The 15,372-nt window shown below is 42.9% G+C and overlaps 1 protein-coding gene across 1 annotated transcript in view; it reads right to left on the bottom strand.

The window, feature by feature from the left end:
• LOC126259709 (sodium/hydrogen exchanger 2-like) overlaps positions 1–7,258 on the bottom strand; it is a 1,006,529-nt gene extending 999,271 nt beyond the window's left edge. Inside the window, exon 1 of the mRNA XM_049956680.1 lies at positions 7,166–7,258. The gene's annotated coding sequence lies outside the window, so the exon portion shown is untranslated. The remainder of the gene's footprint in view (positions 1–7,165) is intronic.
• Positions 7,259–15,372: the final 8,114 nt, after the last annotated feature.

Below are 15,372 nucleotides of genomic sequence, written 5' to 3' on the forward strand. Positions count from 1 at the left end.
CGTTTGTATCGAGGCAGATTTCCAGAACGAAGGTGTCCCGACAGGAAGACGTTCGAAGCAATTGATCGGCGTCTTAGGGAGCACGGAACATTCCAGCCGATGACTCGCGACTGGGTAAGACCTAGAACGACGAGGACACCTGCAATGGACGAGGCAATTCTTCGTGCAGTTGACGATAACCCTAATGTCAGCGTCAGAGAAGTTGCTGCTGTACAAGGTAACGTTGACCACGTCACTGTATGGAGAGTGCTACGGTTCGAATGGCTCTGAGCACTATGGGACTTAACTGCTGAGGGCATCAGTCCCCTAGAACTTAGAACTACTGAAACCTAACTAACCTAAGGACATCACACACATCCATGCCCGAGGCAGGATTCGAACCTGCGACCGTAGCGGTCACGTGGTTCCAGACTGAAGCGCCCAGAACCGCTCGGCCACACTGGGCGGCGAGTGCTACGGGAGAACCAGTTGTTTCCGTACCATGTATAGCGTGTGCAGGCACTATCAGCAGCTGATTGGCCTCCACAGGTACACTTCTGCGAATGGTTCATCCAACAATGTGTCAATCCTCATTTCAGTGCAAATGTTCTCTTTACGGATGAGGCTTCATTCCAACGTGATCAAATTGTAAATTTCCACAATCAACATGTGTGGGCTGACGAGAATCCGCACGCAATTGTGCAATCACGTCATCAACACAGATTTTCTGTGAACGTTTTTGCAGGCATTGTTGGTGATGTCTTGATTGGGCCCCATGTTCTTCCACCTACGCTCAATGGAGTACGTTATCATGATTTCATACGGGATACTCTACCTGTGCTGCTAGAACATGTGCCTTTACAAGTACGACACAACATGTGGTTCATGCAGGAGCTCTCTGCACATTTCAGTAGAAGTGTTCGTACGCCGATGGATTGGTAGAGGCGGACCAATTCGATGGCCTCCACGCTCTCCTGACCTCAACCCTCTTGACTTTCATTTATGGGGGCATTTGAAAACTCTTGTCTGACGTTTTGAACATTTCCTGTAACAAAGTGTTTGAAGTCATGCTGGTACGTTCTGTTGCTGCGTGTTTCCATTCCATGATTAATGTGATTTGAAGAAAAGTAATAAAATGAGCTCTAACATGGAAAGTAAGCATTTCCGGACACATGTTCACATAACATATTTTCTTTCTTTGTGTGTGAGGAATGTTTTCTGAAAGTTTGGCCGTACCTTTTTGTAACATCCTGTGTACTGGAATCACCTGCGTCTTTTCTCCAGTCACTTGGCAGTTTGTTCTGGTCGAGAGATTCGCGATAAATACAAGCTAGATCAGGCGCCAGCGGCATGGAGTATTCTTCGTAAAAACGAGCTGGGATTCAATCCGGAACTGGTAATTTAATTGCTTTCAAATATTGGTCAAACGACGGAATGTTTTTACGATTCCCCTCTGTGAACGATTTCTTGAAGGTGAAATTTCAAACTTCGGCTTTCATTTTGCTCTCTTCAACTGGCAGTCCAGACTGGTCAACAAGGGACTGAATGAAAGATTTAGATTCGCTTAGCGATTTAAAGTAAGACCAGAATTTCCTCAGGTTCTCTGCCGTTCTATTGCTAAGGTGCGACGGTGGTAGCTGTTGTATGCTCTGGGCATAGATCTTTTCACAGACGCCTTTCGTACCGAGAGTGCAACAGCCTCTTCTTCCTCAGCATTCCCCGAATTTCATTATTAAACCATGGTGGGACTTTTCCATCCTTTATCTACTTACGAGGCACATAACTTTACAGTCTGCAGAGACAGTTCTGTTACGGTACGGTTAACGGGTGCCCCACAATGTGCGACTGAAATAGTGCGGCAATTGCAGACACACCGAAAGTTCGGGTACTAGGGACAGTACAATTATTGTGGGCAAAACATCTAAATTACAGACAGATTCACCGTGAAATTCTGGCGGTATGTAGTCGAAATGAAATATCGCGTTCAGCCGCAGTGAAATGGCCCGAACAATTTGACTATGTCCACACTGAGTCCAAATCTTCCACCCTGCGAATATGTCCATCTTTTCGACTATTCGAGAAGGTGAAGGAAACATTGAGAGGGGGGGGGGCAGTGGGGGGTGAGGGGGAAGAGATCCTCCAACGATGAGGACGTTCACATAGCGGTTCTCAAATGTCTCAGTGACTGAGGAGCGGATTTCTATCGTCGAACGACTGCTATGACGTTCCGGCAATTGTTCGCAGAGACTTTGGTGACTATGTTGAGAAATAATGTCATCCGTCTGCGTCGCTACGACGCCTATTACATCATTCGATGAAAGTTACTTGACTTGTCGTGCCGCGCCGAGCGGCCGCGCGGTTAGAGGCGCTATGTCACGGATTACGCGGCTCCTCCCGCCGGAGGTTCGAGTCCTCCGCCGGGGATGGGTGTGTGTGTGTGTTGTTCTTAGCACATGTTAGTTTTAGTTTAAGTAGTGTGTAAGTCTAGGGACCGATGACCTTAGCTGTTTGGTCCCTTATGAATTCACACACACATTTGACTTACCGCGATAACGTCAACTTACTTTTTGAAGTCCCTTCGCTGTACAACTCGAAGGTAGAGGAAAAAGATCCGGTACAAGTGTGTCCGAAAACGAATATTTTTTTAAGTATAGGCCATCTTATGATCAGCAGACGAGCAGTGTTGGAACCCGCCAGGGCAGCCGAGAGCGCTAACGCGCTGCTTCCTGGACGCGCGCCGGCCCCGGATCGAATCCGCCCGGCGAATTAACGATGACGGCCGGTGTTCCGGCCACCCTGGATGTGGTTTTTAGGCGGTTTTCCACATCCTACTAGGTGGATGCCGGACTGGTCCCCACGTCCCGCCTCAGTTACAAGACTCGCAGACATTTGCAACACATTCACACTATTTAACGGTTTACACTAGACGCAGACAGCTGGGGTACACTAATTCCGTCCCGGGGGGTATGGGTTGGCGGCAGGAAGGGCATCCGGCCACCTCTTAAAAATTAACCATGCCAAATCCGTTCTTAACCCTGCCGACCCCGCGCACCATGCGGGATAAAGGCAGTAGCGAAAGAAATAAAGACGAGCAGTGTTGGCTGTCTCTTTGTTGGGGATCATTGCTCATTTATTACTGGCTATGTTTCTTTGGAGATAAGAGAACCACTTGTATGAACATCAAGAGTTCAGATGGAAACCCAGTTCTAAGCAAAGAAGGGAAAGCAGAAAGGTGGAAGGAGTATATAGAGGGTCTATACAAGGGCGATGTACTTGAGGACAATATTATGGAAATGGAAGAGGATGTAGATGAAGATGAAATGGGAGATACGATACCGCGTGAAGAGTTTGACAGAGCTCTGAAAGACCTGAGTCGAAACAAGGCCCCCGGAGTAGACAACATTCCATTGGAACTACTGACGGCCTTGGGAGAGCCAGTCCTGACAAAACTCTACCATCTGGTGAGCAAGATGTATGAAACAGGCGAAATACCCTCAGACTTCAAGAAGAATATAATAATTCCAATCCCAAAGAAAGCAGGTGTTGACAGATGTGAGAATTACCGAACAATCAGTTTAGTAAGCCACAGCTGCAAAATACTAACACGAATTCTTTACAGACGAATGGAAAAACTAGTAGAAGTCGACCTCGCGGAAGATCAGTTTGGATTCCGTGGAAATACTGGAACACGTGAGGCAATACTGACCTTAAGACTTATCTCAGAAGAAAGATTAAGGAAAGGCAAACCTACGTTTCTAGCATTTGTAGACTTAGAGAAAGCTTTTGACTATGTTGACTGGAATACTCTCTTTCAAATTCTGAAGGTGGCAGGGGTAAAATACAGGGAGCGAAAGGCTATTTAAAATTTGTACAGAAACCAGATGGCAGTTATAAGAGTCGAGGGACATGAAAGGGAAGCAGTGGTTGGGAAGGGAGTAAGGGTTGTAGCCTCTCCCCGATGTTATTCAATCTGTATATTGAACAAGCAGTAAAGGAAACAAAAGAAAAATTCTGAGTAGGTATTAAAATCCATGGAGAAGAAATAAAAACTTTGAGGTCTGCCGATGACATTGTAATTCTGTCAGAGACAGCAAAGGACTTGGAAGAGCAGTTGAACGGAATGGATGGTGTCTTGAAGGGAGGATATAAGATGAACATCAACAAAAGCAAAACGAGGATAATGGAATGTAGTCGAATTAAGACGGGTGATGTTGAGGGTATTAGATTAGGAAATGAGACACTTAAAGTAGTAAAGGAGTTTTGCTATTTTGGGGGCAAAATAACTGATGATGGTCGAAGTAGAGAGGATATAAAATGTAGACTGGCAATGGGAAGGAAAGCGTTTCTGAAGAAGAAAAATTTGTTAACATCGAGTATAGATTTAAGTGTCAGGAAGTCATTTCTGAAAGTATTTGTATGGAGTGTAGCCATGTATGGAAGTGAAACATGGACGGTAAATAGTTTGGACAAGATGAGAATAGAAGCTTTCGAAATGTGGTGCTACAGAAGAATACTGAAGATTAGATGGGTAGATCACATAACTAATGAGGAGGTACTGAATAGGATTGGGGAGAAGAGGAGTTTGTGGCACAACTTGACCAGAAGAAGGGATCGGTTGGTAGGACATGTTCTGAGGCATCAAGGGATCACCAATTTAGTATTGGAGGCAGCGTGGAGGGTAAAAATCGTGGAGGGAGACCAAGAGATGAATACACTAAGCAGATTCAGAAGGATGTAGGTTGCAGTAGGTACTGGGAGATGAAGAAGCTTGCACAGGATAGAGTAGCATGGAGAGCTGCATCAAACCAGTCTCAGGACTGAAGACCACAACAACAACAACAACAACATGTTTCTTTCTGAACTTAGTGCTCTGACAGATGTTGTCAGACATTGGGCTTACAACTACCTCCTGCATCAGCCATTCCGTACGTATCGTTTCGAGGCGGTGCTGAGCAGCGGTACTGCAGAGCGCGAACAAAGCAGACAGTGAATCGGGGTCCTAGTATTCCATGCCGTAAATGGTAGACGTGCCATTCTGGAGTGGTTTTGACAATTGCGTTCATCGTCAGGAACGCGCCACGTCCCAAACGCCGCAATCCACCAGAAAGTATGTTCAGCAGATCTGGTCAAGAGATTTCTGGACACGGTACCTGTCACATTGAGAACAAGGTAGACGTGCACACTTTGCACGCCGGATGTGGTGGAGCAAGTGTTGCGGTGTGTAGAAGAAGAAAGCGAACCAAGTGCGAGAAGAACTGGAGCTGCTGAAGGCATAAACCAAATTTCTGCACGAGCAGTTAATTTAGCTCTCAGGTCACAACTCGACGCTAGAAAATCACAGTGTTGCTGACGGATTATAGGACGGAGCGGAGAAAATCCACAGTTAGTAGCGCGTATTTTATTTATGTATGATGTAAGATTCACACCGAGTGGGATAAATAATTCCCGCATGTTAACTCATGGATACGTCGGAAATACAGTAGACAAAATATACGACACCATTAAAATAAAGATATAAACAGAAGACGGTAAAATTAAAACAATACAGGTACAACAACACATAAAAGCGACATACAATGCACATTTGCACCAGAAAGCTCATCTGTCAGCGCACACCATGGCATACATCTAACTCACAAAAAAGATTATTAACAACTCCAAAAAACGTAAAAATAATATATCCTTCCAGACAAATGACACAATTGTTCTCAGTGTTTCTTCCGTGAATGTACTACTTTCGTAAAAGAAACAGCAACCGCCTTCAGTCACAATCGTGATTTTATTTCAATGCACAGCGCGTTTCGAGCCCTGGCTTCAGGTACTTTTACAGTCCGCAACAATTGTTTTTCCAAATTTAGGTTAATTCTGGTCCTGGTAAAATTACACTGGTATATTACAATGTGGCAGTCGTGAATACAAACCGGAAAAATAGCTTTTCCAGTAGTGGATATATGGTTTTGAAGTATAATATGAGTAGGCATGTTCTTGTACATTCAATTATACTGCACATTTGTAAACAGAAGTCAGAACAATTCAAAGAATTTAAATGTAAATATGCTGCATTCCTACAAATACACAGCTGTTGTTATTTCAAAGAAGATACAGGGCTGTTGTATTATTAATTGTAAATAGATGCCATTTACTAAACAAATATGTCCACTCCTACTATACTTCAAAATATGTATCCACTACTGAAAATAGTAATTTATTTTTCAGTTTGTCTCAGTTTTGTAATTTTGTGCTTCAATACCATGTATCCACTACTGGAAACAGTAAGTTATTTTCGGATTTGTCTTAGTTTTGTAATTTTGAAGTCCATAATGTGCCACTTTGTAATACACTTACGTAATCTTGCCTGGACCAGTACCAACTTAGATTCGGAAAAGTGCCAATGCACCGGAAGATGAGTCCCCAGGCCTCGGAATGTATTGTGCACTGAAATAAAATCACGACTGTGACTAAAGACTGTTATTCTTTAATATTTATTCGTTAAAAATTTTGCACACAACCAATGAAAGACGTTATACTAGATTTACTAGTAAAAGGCCAGAAAACCTGCATTTTTAACATCTCAAATGAATCACTGCGCAAGTGTGAGTCATGTAAAGTGTTTAGATGTGTAGTTTTAAAAGTAATATGTAAGATATGTGTAAGTTTGTGGGTTTTTGTAGCGACGGATCGAGGAGCAGCAGCCGTGTAGGCCCTGGTCAGTCCGTTGTACGACCTCAGTGAGTCGAGACGGGCGTGGATGAGCGGCGTGCGACTCGCGATTAGACCGAATGATAATTTGCTGGTGACAATTCGAGCGGCTCTTAAAGTTCTTCAAGAGTTCGGGAGTGTAGACAAGTTCTCGACAGTTGTGGTCGTAGAGTAACTCAGAACAGCAGGACTGTGAAAATTTCTACGTTGGTTCGTGGCCTTTGAAAAGTTATGCACAAGCGATATTTAGAACATCAACTTTGAACAGCAACGTGGTGTGCCGGACTTCGTGGATTCTCGATCGAGCTCGCACGAGTTGCGAACCATGCCAAGGCGGGGAAAAAATTGCAGAAAATGAAGACAGGTATGCTTGTTTCGTGGAAGGTAGTGTGTGTACAGCGAAGCAGAACTCGTGTGCAGCCCCGTACTTTGAACCACAAACGCGGGCTGGAAGCGTGTAGTTGACAAGTGGCAGGGGCCGCCTTACCTCTCTTCTGCGGCGCCCGGCGGTGGCGGTCGGCAGTTTGGCGCACTCCCACGCGCCTGTCTCCGGCAGGCTATTTTCGCTGCCTCTGGCCGACTGGGAAAGACGCAGGCGTTCTAACAGACGTTCCGTTGTTTTCGCCAGCGAGTTCGTTCCGCTCCACACCTGTTCAATCCGCACGACTCGTGCGTGTCGGTGCAAGTCTCTCTCTCTCCTCACGTGACAACTTCCCCACTCCGTACGTGACCCTTCATATGAAATACAACAGAGCAAGAGAGGAAAGCCTGTGGTGCGAGATAAGAGAACTAATTCTAAAACGAGCGGGTTTCACTCTTATCTACAGCTCTCCGATACTCTGTTAGCAATATCCTGGTGTTTCTCCAAGTCTGATACCTTTCGCAATCACTTGCCACCAAAGAAGGTACCTAGGACTTAAGCTAGAGCTGAAGGAAACAACCCAGTGAATGATGACGGAGTCTGAGACTTTTTCATGTCTGTGGATACACTTGTTGTTAGTCAGTATGCATCTTGATTAGGCTGACGATGAAGCCGCTCTTACAAACTCTCTGATCTGGAAACATGAAACCTACTGAAACTGCTTGGCAGAAGTGCACACTCCCTTGCAGAGTTAAAATTCCTGCTAGATGAAAACTAATTATTTTCAGCCATAATGGCAATGTTTGTAAACCGTGACTGTGTGGGATAATTATATATTTCAAGTTTCTGCTACCAGTCACTTTTTATTTTATGCTTAATCTAACATCATGCAACGCGTTTCGAACATGTTAAGAATGGATATCATGGAAGAAATGGAAATTTTCATACATAACACAAAGCATAGAGATAACATTCTTAATGAAATAACCGAATTCAAAAACTCAAAATTCTTCAACAGTCTTAAGCCAGTTCTAAATCAATAGATTCAAGATATATCAATGTAAATAATTGACTAAAAATCTGTTAGTACCAAGAATATCAATACAAAACCTCGATAATCGATACAGACTCACATGCTACAGTCCGTCCTCTTGTGTTGTGTGTATAACATCGAAGCAATTTGTGCAGTGAATTACGTTGGCAATCAGTGACATAATTATAATGTGCAATAGTATAATGTCAATCAACAGCTCCGCCATTACACCTGTGATGCGAGTGAAGCAGCAAGATTATGAAATTGTAAGTGATCAACTGTCATATAAAAACCTTTCACACTATTTTCGTAACACATAACTGATGCAAATCTATCTGCATCCTATACAGGCTGTGATATATATTGTCAACCACAAAGAAGAAAACCAGCAGAAGACATCACTGATTTCGTTTTCTAGCCATACACTGCCCGCCTCCTTCCACCAGTAGCTACAGTAAAAAACAATGGACTAAGTGTTCTAGATTAATCTAGTTTAGGACTGTTTATTTTTAAGTAACATTTCTCTATGTATGTATGTATGTATAAACGCCTGAAGATAAACAAAAAACGTTCGAAACGCGTTGCATTATGTTAGATTAAGCATAAAATAAAAAGTGACTGTTGGCAGAAACTTGAAATAAATAGATGAAACCTATTCTTTGTGACAAGTGGTCGGATTCGATAATGTGAGGCTATCGATCCAGTTCGTCTGTAAACAGCTGTGCAGGATTTTCGGCGGCCCAGTAGATGCAATTGTGGCGATTTACTGTACCATTGAGTTTGAACTGTGCCTCATCAGAACACACAATAATCTCTGCAAACTCTTCAATGCTGCGCACCATGTTAGTAAACCACTCGCAGTACTCCATTCTACGATCTCGCTCGTCCTCGTTCATTGCGTGTAGCAATCGAGGGATGTAGGACTTCCACTTTGCTGTCTTCAAAATTCGCCGAACACTTGAGCGACTCACTCCAGTTTCACGGGCACACTGTCTCACAGACTTCTGTGTTGAGCGAGTGAATTGTTGTAACACGCGACGGGAGTTAGCTGGACTTGTTCCTGTTACAGGTCGTCCAGATCGTTGTTTGTGTACATCTTTAACACAGCCTTTGACTTCAAATTTGTCTCGAATGCGACGAATCGTTGAACGTGTCAGTGGCTCTGTTTGATACTCATTTTGCCATTGCCGTTGATCCTCATTAATGTTTTCGTACTTAAAATACCACTTCAAAACTGACTTCCTTTCATCGAACGTAAACCTTGCGCCAGCCATGTTTACTCGAGTAACTAGATGCAACCAAGAACAAAACATTGATTATCTGGCGACTGTCATCTGACAAAACATAACAACGCAATACATCGGCCGGCCGGTGTGGTTTAAATGGTTCAAATGGCTCTGAGCACTATGGGACTCAACTGCTGTGGTTATCAGTCCCCTAGAACTTAGAACTACTTAAACCTAACTAACCTAAGGACATCACACACATCCATGCCCGAGGCAGGATTCGAACCTGCGACCGTAGCAGTCGCACGGTTCCGGACTGCGCGCTTAGAACCGCGAAACCACCGCGGCCGGCCCGGCCGGTGTGGCCGAGTGGTTCTAGGCGCTACAGTGTGGAACTGCGCGACCGCTACGGTCGCAGGTTCGAATCCTGCCTTGGGTATGGATGTGTGTGATGTCCTTAGGTTAGTTAGGTTTAAGTAGTTCTAGGTTCTAGGTGACTGATGACCTGAGAAGTTAAGTCCCATAGTGCTCAGAGACATTTTTTTGCAATACAACGCTTGTGTGGCGATTGCCGGAACTACAAACTATTACACTACCAAAGATGAGACAACTTCGTCAATTAGTTTGCCAGTTATGGACTTTTAAACAGTGGATACATTTTTTTGGACCCCTCTGTATTTCACGTCTTTTGAGAATATTTTCAAAGGTCTCTGCAGTAAGTTGTAAGGACGCGGCGGTTTTAAGTCGTTTATCACCGATATTACTGCGTTAACACCACAACAAAAACACCTGTGTTTGAAATGTCATGACTGGGAAGCAGGGACTGCTAATGAATGTCGTAGCGCTATGTTCAGCAATGAATCGCGACTCTGCACTGCCCCAGATGACCATAGTTAGCGAGTACGGCGGCGAGCTGGGATGAGATTCCATTCTTGCAATGTTTTGGAGAGGCACAGCCGTGTTTCTCCTGACGTCCATGGTGTGGGAAGCCATCAGCTGTGACTTCAGGTAAAAACTCATAGTGATTGAGGGAACTCCTACAGGACAATGGTACAGGTGAGTTGCCGTGAAACGTCCACCTCGACCACTTTTCTGTTTCACCGTCTTTTTCATTCGTGTTATTCCTTAAGTCCTCAAGTTCACTCACCGTGATCTGCATTATTCGTGGTCGATTGACAACGACACACAGCATGTAGATGCACCACATATTTTGGACTCACTTATGTTAGAGTTTTACTTTAATAAAATTCAAAAGCAGCAAACCATTTGCCATATGCTTTTCCATTTAATATAAAAATGATACTGCACTAAGAGGAATATGAAGAGATGGAGCATTACAATAATGGTGACTGTATGTGCTGACCTTTAACTAACTTAATACCTTAACTACATTTAATGAGGTGCAGGCCTTTTTTTTTTTTTTTAAAAAAAAAAGTTGCATGACCGGGCGAGCGCCAGGGGACCACTGCTGTTGTTCGTTTATGACTCGTCTCCAGTCTAACAGGTGTGCACTGTCGATGTGAGAAATTCTTTTTAGCAAGAGACCAACGCTCTGCGTGTTCTGAACAGTGCCTTCATCAGATAACAGTCTAGCACTTTCCTAGAGAAAACGGAATGTCGCAGAATGAGAACCTAAATTCGAGCGCAGCTTTTTTACTTTCCGAGTTCCTTTGACGCGAGGCTAGCTTTTGGGCAGGAAAACAGTTGGGCACGAAAACACACGATTGTTAACACGTCAGTAAAAGATTGATCATAGGGAGAAGTTTTCTACAAAAGATTAGTGGATCAGAATATCATGGAATTTTAACACGACGCGTTTTTCTTGTCACGATTCTTGTGGAAGAAGCCATCGTGCCATTGGCAGGCAGAGTATTCTTGTACAGTGACTGGCGGTAAACACTTGTTTGCCGGAAAGAGGAAAGTGGGCTGTACGACTCAGATAGAAAATTAGGAGCTCCTCTGGGGATGGAGGCGAGTGCGCTTGGAAGAATTCATCCGGAGACAGAGACGACGATGGATATACGCAGGAATTCGTCAAAGATCCAGAGTTTGTATCGGCAGGACGACGTCTCTCGCCGTGTAATTCGGAGAGGCAGTCGTGACAGAACTGCTCTGAATGCCTCACGCTGATAATTTGCAGTGAGCGCTATTAGCGGTAGCAGCACTTTTGGACAATCCTTGGTCAGAATTTAGTCAGATCATTGCAGTTAGCCAAGTCCAGCAGTGTTGTGGTAGATGCATGCTCTTCTCAATCTAGCTGTCAAGGCAACGGTCATTATGTCGTTTAATTGGAAGCTCGCAGGTCATTTTTGAATGCCAGGTGCGCCTAAAGGACACATTCTCAAGGCTCGGAAAACCAGCAGGTTCACTTGTTCTAACCCATGCAGTGTAGCTTTTAAATATTAACGGCGGTTGTTAGACAGTCAGATGCGTTTCCCATTTGTTTTAACTGAGTAAATTAATGTGTTCATTTAAAACTTGTTTCTTCTAACACCTTCAATTAACCTCATTTTCAATATTATGCAGTTCTTTTCGTCAGTTAACCCATTTGTGCGCAATAATCCAGTTTGGGTCTTAAAGCGGTTCCGGCTCTTAATTTTCTGGGTCGTGTAACCATTTGAAAGATGCGCGGGGTTTTGCAAAGTGGAACAAGACCAAACTGTACCTGGTTGCTGTCGTAGGTTATAACCGTTCTGTATCATATAATAGCCACGGATCTCCAAAAATATGCTTATTTGGCAAAATAGTATAATTACTTCAGGCACAACTACATCATTTCCGTCGCTAGTATTTCTTGGAGTGGTCTTTTCGTCCCCGCACGCCACTGTAATATGTGATAGTTATTAAAATTTGTCCCACAAAATCTCCGAGTCTGTGTGAAATTCATAGTTTGCTCGTAATTTCTTCCAATTCCTTAAATGACATTTCCAATTGGCGAAGGCCTGTCACCAACAATTTCAGTCTCAACACCACGTCAGACACAGTGGAGGTAGGGAGGGAGGAAAGGTTACTGTCTTTCATGCCTCGCTCACTTGTCTTTCTGAGTTCTAAGATTCCGAAACGTCTCACGCATCCCTGAGATGGTAAGACTTCACTATGATGTAATGGTATCGTCACGTACAGGTGCTGTTGGTTCCTCGTAAGTTGTTTCTTCTTCTTGTACTTTCAAATGCTTTAGCACACTGAAATAGAATAATGAATTCGCTGATGTGGCAAGAAAATGTTTACTTAGCAATCGAGAGAACTGCCAGAAAAAATGTCTGCCTGTAACAGTCACGTCGTTTATCGAGAGACCCTACATAGAAAACAACTTTTCTTATATACAGAACGGTTTTCAGAGGCCAATTGCAGATGCAGAGTGTGACAGGTGGTACTACATATATACTGCCTGACTATAAAAAAAAAAAAAAATGAAGCAGCCGGAAGTTGAGGGGGAATTCGCTGTCACCGGTTGAGAGGATATGTGATGATATTTCAGAGATCACAAATTCGGACCAAATTTACAAAGAACTTGACAGTATAAGCCCCACTTATCATTATGATGTTGCATCCCCTCTGGCCTGGATGCAAGTACCGATTCGGTTGAGAAGGGTGTCATAGGCCGTCGTATGCTCTCTTGAAGCTCGCTGGTCCCCAACTGTTGTCATTGGTCCTTTATATCCTGGATACTAGCGCTGGCACGGAATTGACGTCTTAGCCGGTACTACACGTCATGTTGTATCGGGGACAGTGCAACGTAACCTCCGTACTGGTGGTGCTGTAGTTAAGGTTAGAACTCGACCTGGCACGAAGATTACAGTCGCTTGTGATGTCCTACAGCTCCTGCAAGCTACACTCTGTAGTAATGGTTAAGCAAATCCGTGTGGTCCACGAAATTACAGGCCCCTGCGAGTTTCTTCTGGCGTATAAATAATTTCCAACGGGTGGGTATAACCAACCGGTAAAAATTTAAACGCAACGTATAACGAAATATTTTTGGAACCACTACAGAAGGCACCTATGCAGGGCTTCATACGGAGCATAGAGTCATTATTTACTTTCATGACCCAGCATTGAACTGTGATACTTGTAACACCATAGCTCTAATGCTCTACTTATTTATTTTGCCTTTTATTTAATATTATATCGATGAGTTTCTATGAGTGTTGTTGGATTGAATCGATACCATGAGAGTGTTTATTCTTTTCTCTGTTAAAAACTTTGATGTCTTTTAGAGTGTAGGAAGAGTGATCTATGTAATATGTACAATATGAGCAAAAGATACGTTTTGTGTTTCTCACATAATATCTTCAAGGTTGAATAATTTTGTTTAAATAATTTTTTTGTAGAAATGTCAATATATGCAAATGTTCAGTTTTATTTAAAGTATTTGTTTGCTACTCTGTAATTGCTGATCCTCACTTAGAGTTATTAGTTCTTTATATGTATAAAAGGTGTTGTGTTTCCCAACGGGAACGGAATCATACAGCGCTCGCAAAATATGGTTAGCATGAAGGAAGACAATGAGTTAGTCGGGGACGAGCTACCAAACTGTCAACAGCTTATGTAAAGGTCGTGTATTGTACTGGTGCTGAGAGAGGTTTTTGTGCCTTTTTCCAATGTGACAAAGCCTCAGATGGATTGATTTGCAAGCTAGCTTGGTTCTGGAAATAGTATCTATCATCGCCGCCAAGAAATGACAGAGCTTTATCATTACCAACTGTAAATCCACCTGCCAAGATGTACTCGCAGCCACATTGCGCAATCACTGTAACGCAATGGAGGAACTGTAGATATGTAAAGTGAAGAATCAGTTCATTGGATGTTGTGTTCAAATATAGGGTAACTTCTACCTGAATCTATGTACCTACCTTGATTTTTTACTTATCACAACACCTGTCAGGTTCCTCTCCGTTTGAACTATGATTACGGAGTGTCCTTATTGTGGAAAAATGAAAGTCTCAAAGACAAACAGTTAATTAAGTAATGTTGTTCGATATTTGGTAAGAAGGGAGTATTCATATTTACTGTGTATTTGATAAAATTGTGGGACTTAGTAAATGTAACTTTGTGAGAGTATCCCAGTGATTGAAACAACCCAATTTAAAGTTTTGTGGACTTGCAAAGTTAACTATTTAATCGCTGCCTTTAAGGTAAAGGACTGAGGTAATAAAGACAGACAATAAACCATCTTGAGGTTAGTTCCAAAAGTACATATTACTTAAGTTTGGCTTCAAATGACCTTCTTAGTAAACATTTATTGTGCAGTCTATTGAAACAGTGCAAAAAGGTGGATCATTGTTTTATAACTATGTCAATTTGTGTCTCATTGCCGTAAAAGTTAAAAACTGTCACTGTTGAAAGTTATATACCTATGCTTGCTGAACTCTTGATTGAAAGTGCTTATTACCAATGCAACAGGATCCATAGTTTGTCTATTGTGCGCACTGATAGAAAATTATTGACAGAAAGTTCATTTTCTATGAAAATAGTAATTTGTTTTATTCAGAGGACAATGAGGAATTGTTTGCTAGTGAACTCCTTATTAATATCATGATGTTGTTGTTGTTGTGGTCTTCAGTCCTGAGACTGGTTTGATGCAGCTCTCCATGCTACTCTATCCTGTGCAAGCTGCTTCATCTCCCAGTACCTACTGCAGCCTACATCCTTCTGAATCAGATTAGTGTATTCATCTCTTGGTCTCCCTCTACGATTTTTACCCCCCACGCTGTCCTCCAATACTAAATTGGTGATCCCTTCATGCCTCAGAACATTTCGTACCAACCGATCCCTTCTCCTAGTCAAGTTGTGCCACAAACTCCTCTTCTCCCCAATTCTATTCAATAGGTCCTCTTTAGTTATGTGATCTACCCATCTAATCTTCAGCATTCTTCTGTAGCACCACATTTCGAAAGCTCCTATTCTCTTCTTGTCCAAACTATTTATCGTCCATGTTTCACTTCCATACATGGCTACACTCCATTCAAATACTTTCAGCCCGACTTCCTGCATTTAAATCTATACTCGATGTTAACAAATTTTTCTTCTTCAGAAACGCTTTCCTTGCCACTGCCAGTCTACATTTTATATCCTCT

This window comes from Schistocerca nitens, chromosome 5 (assembly GCF_023898315.1).
Source record: "Schistocerca nitens isolate TAMUIC-IGC-003100 chromosome 5, iqSchNite1.1, whole genome shotgun sequence".
In the NCBI taxonomy this organism is placed as follows: Eukaryota; Metazoa; Arthropoda; class Insecta; order Orthoptera; family Acrididae; genus Schistocerca; species Schistocerca nitens.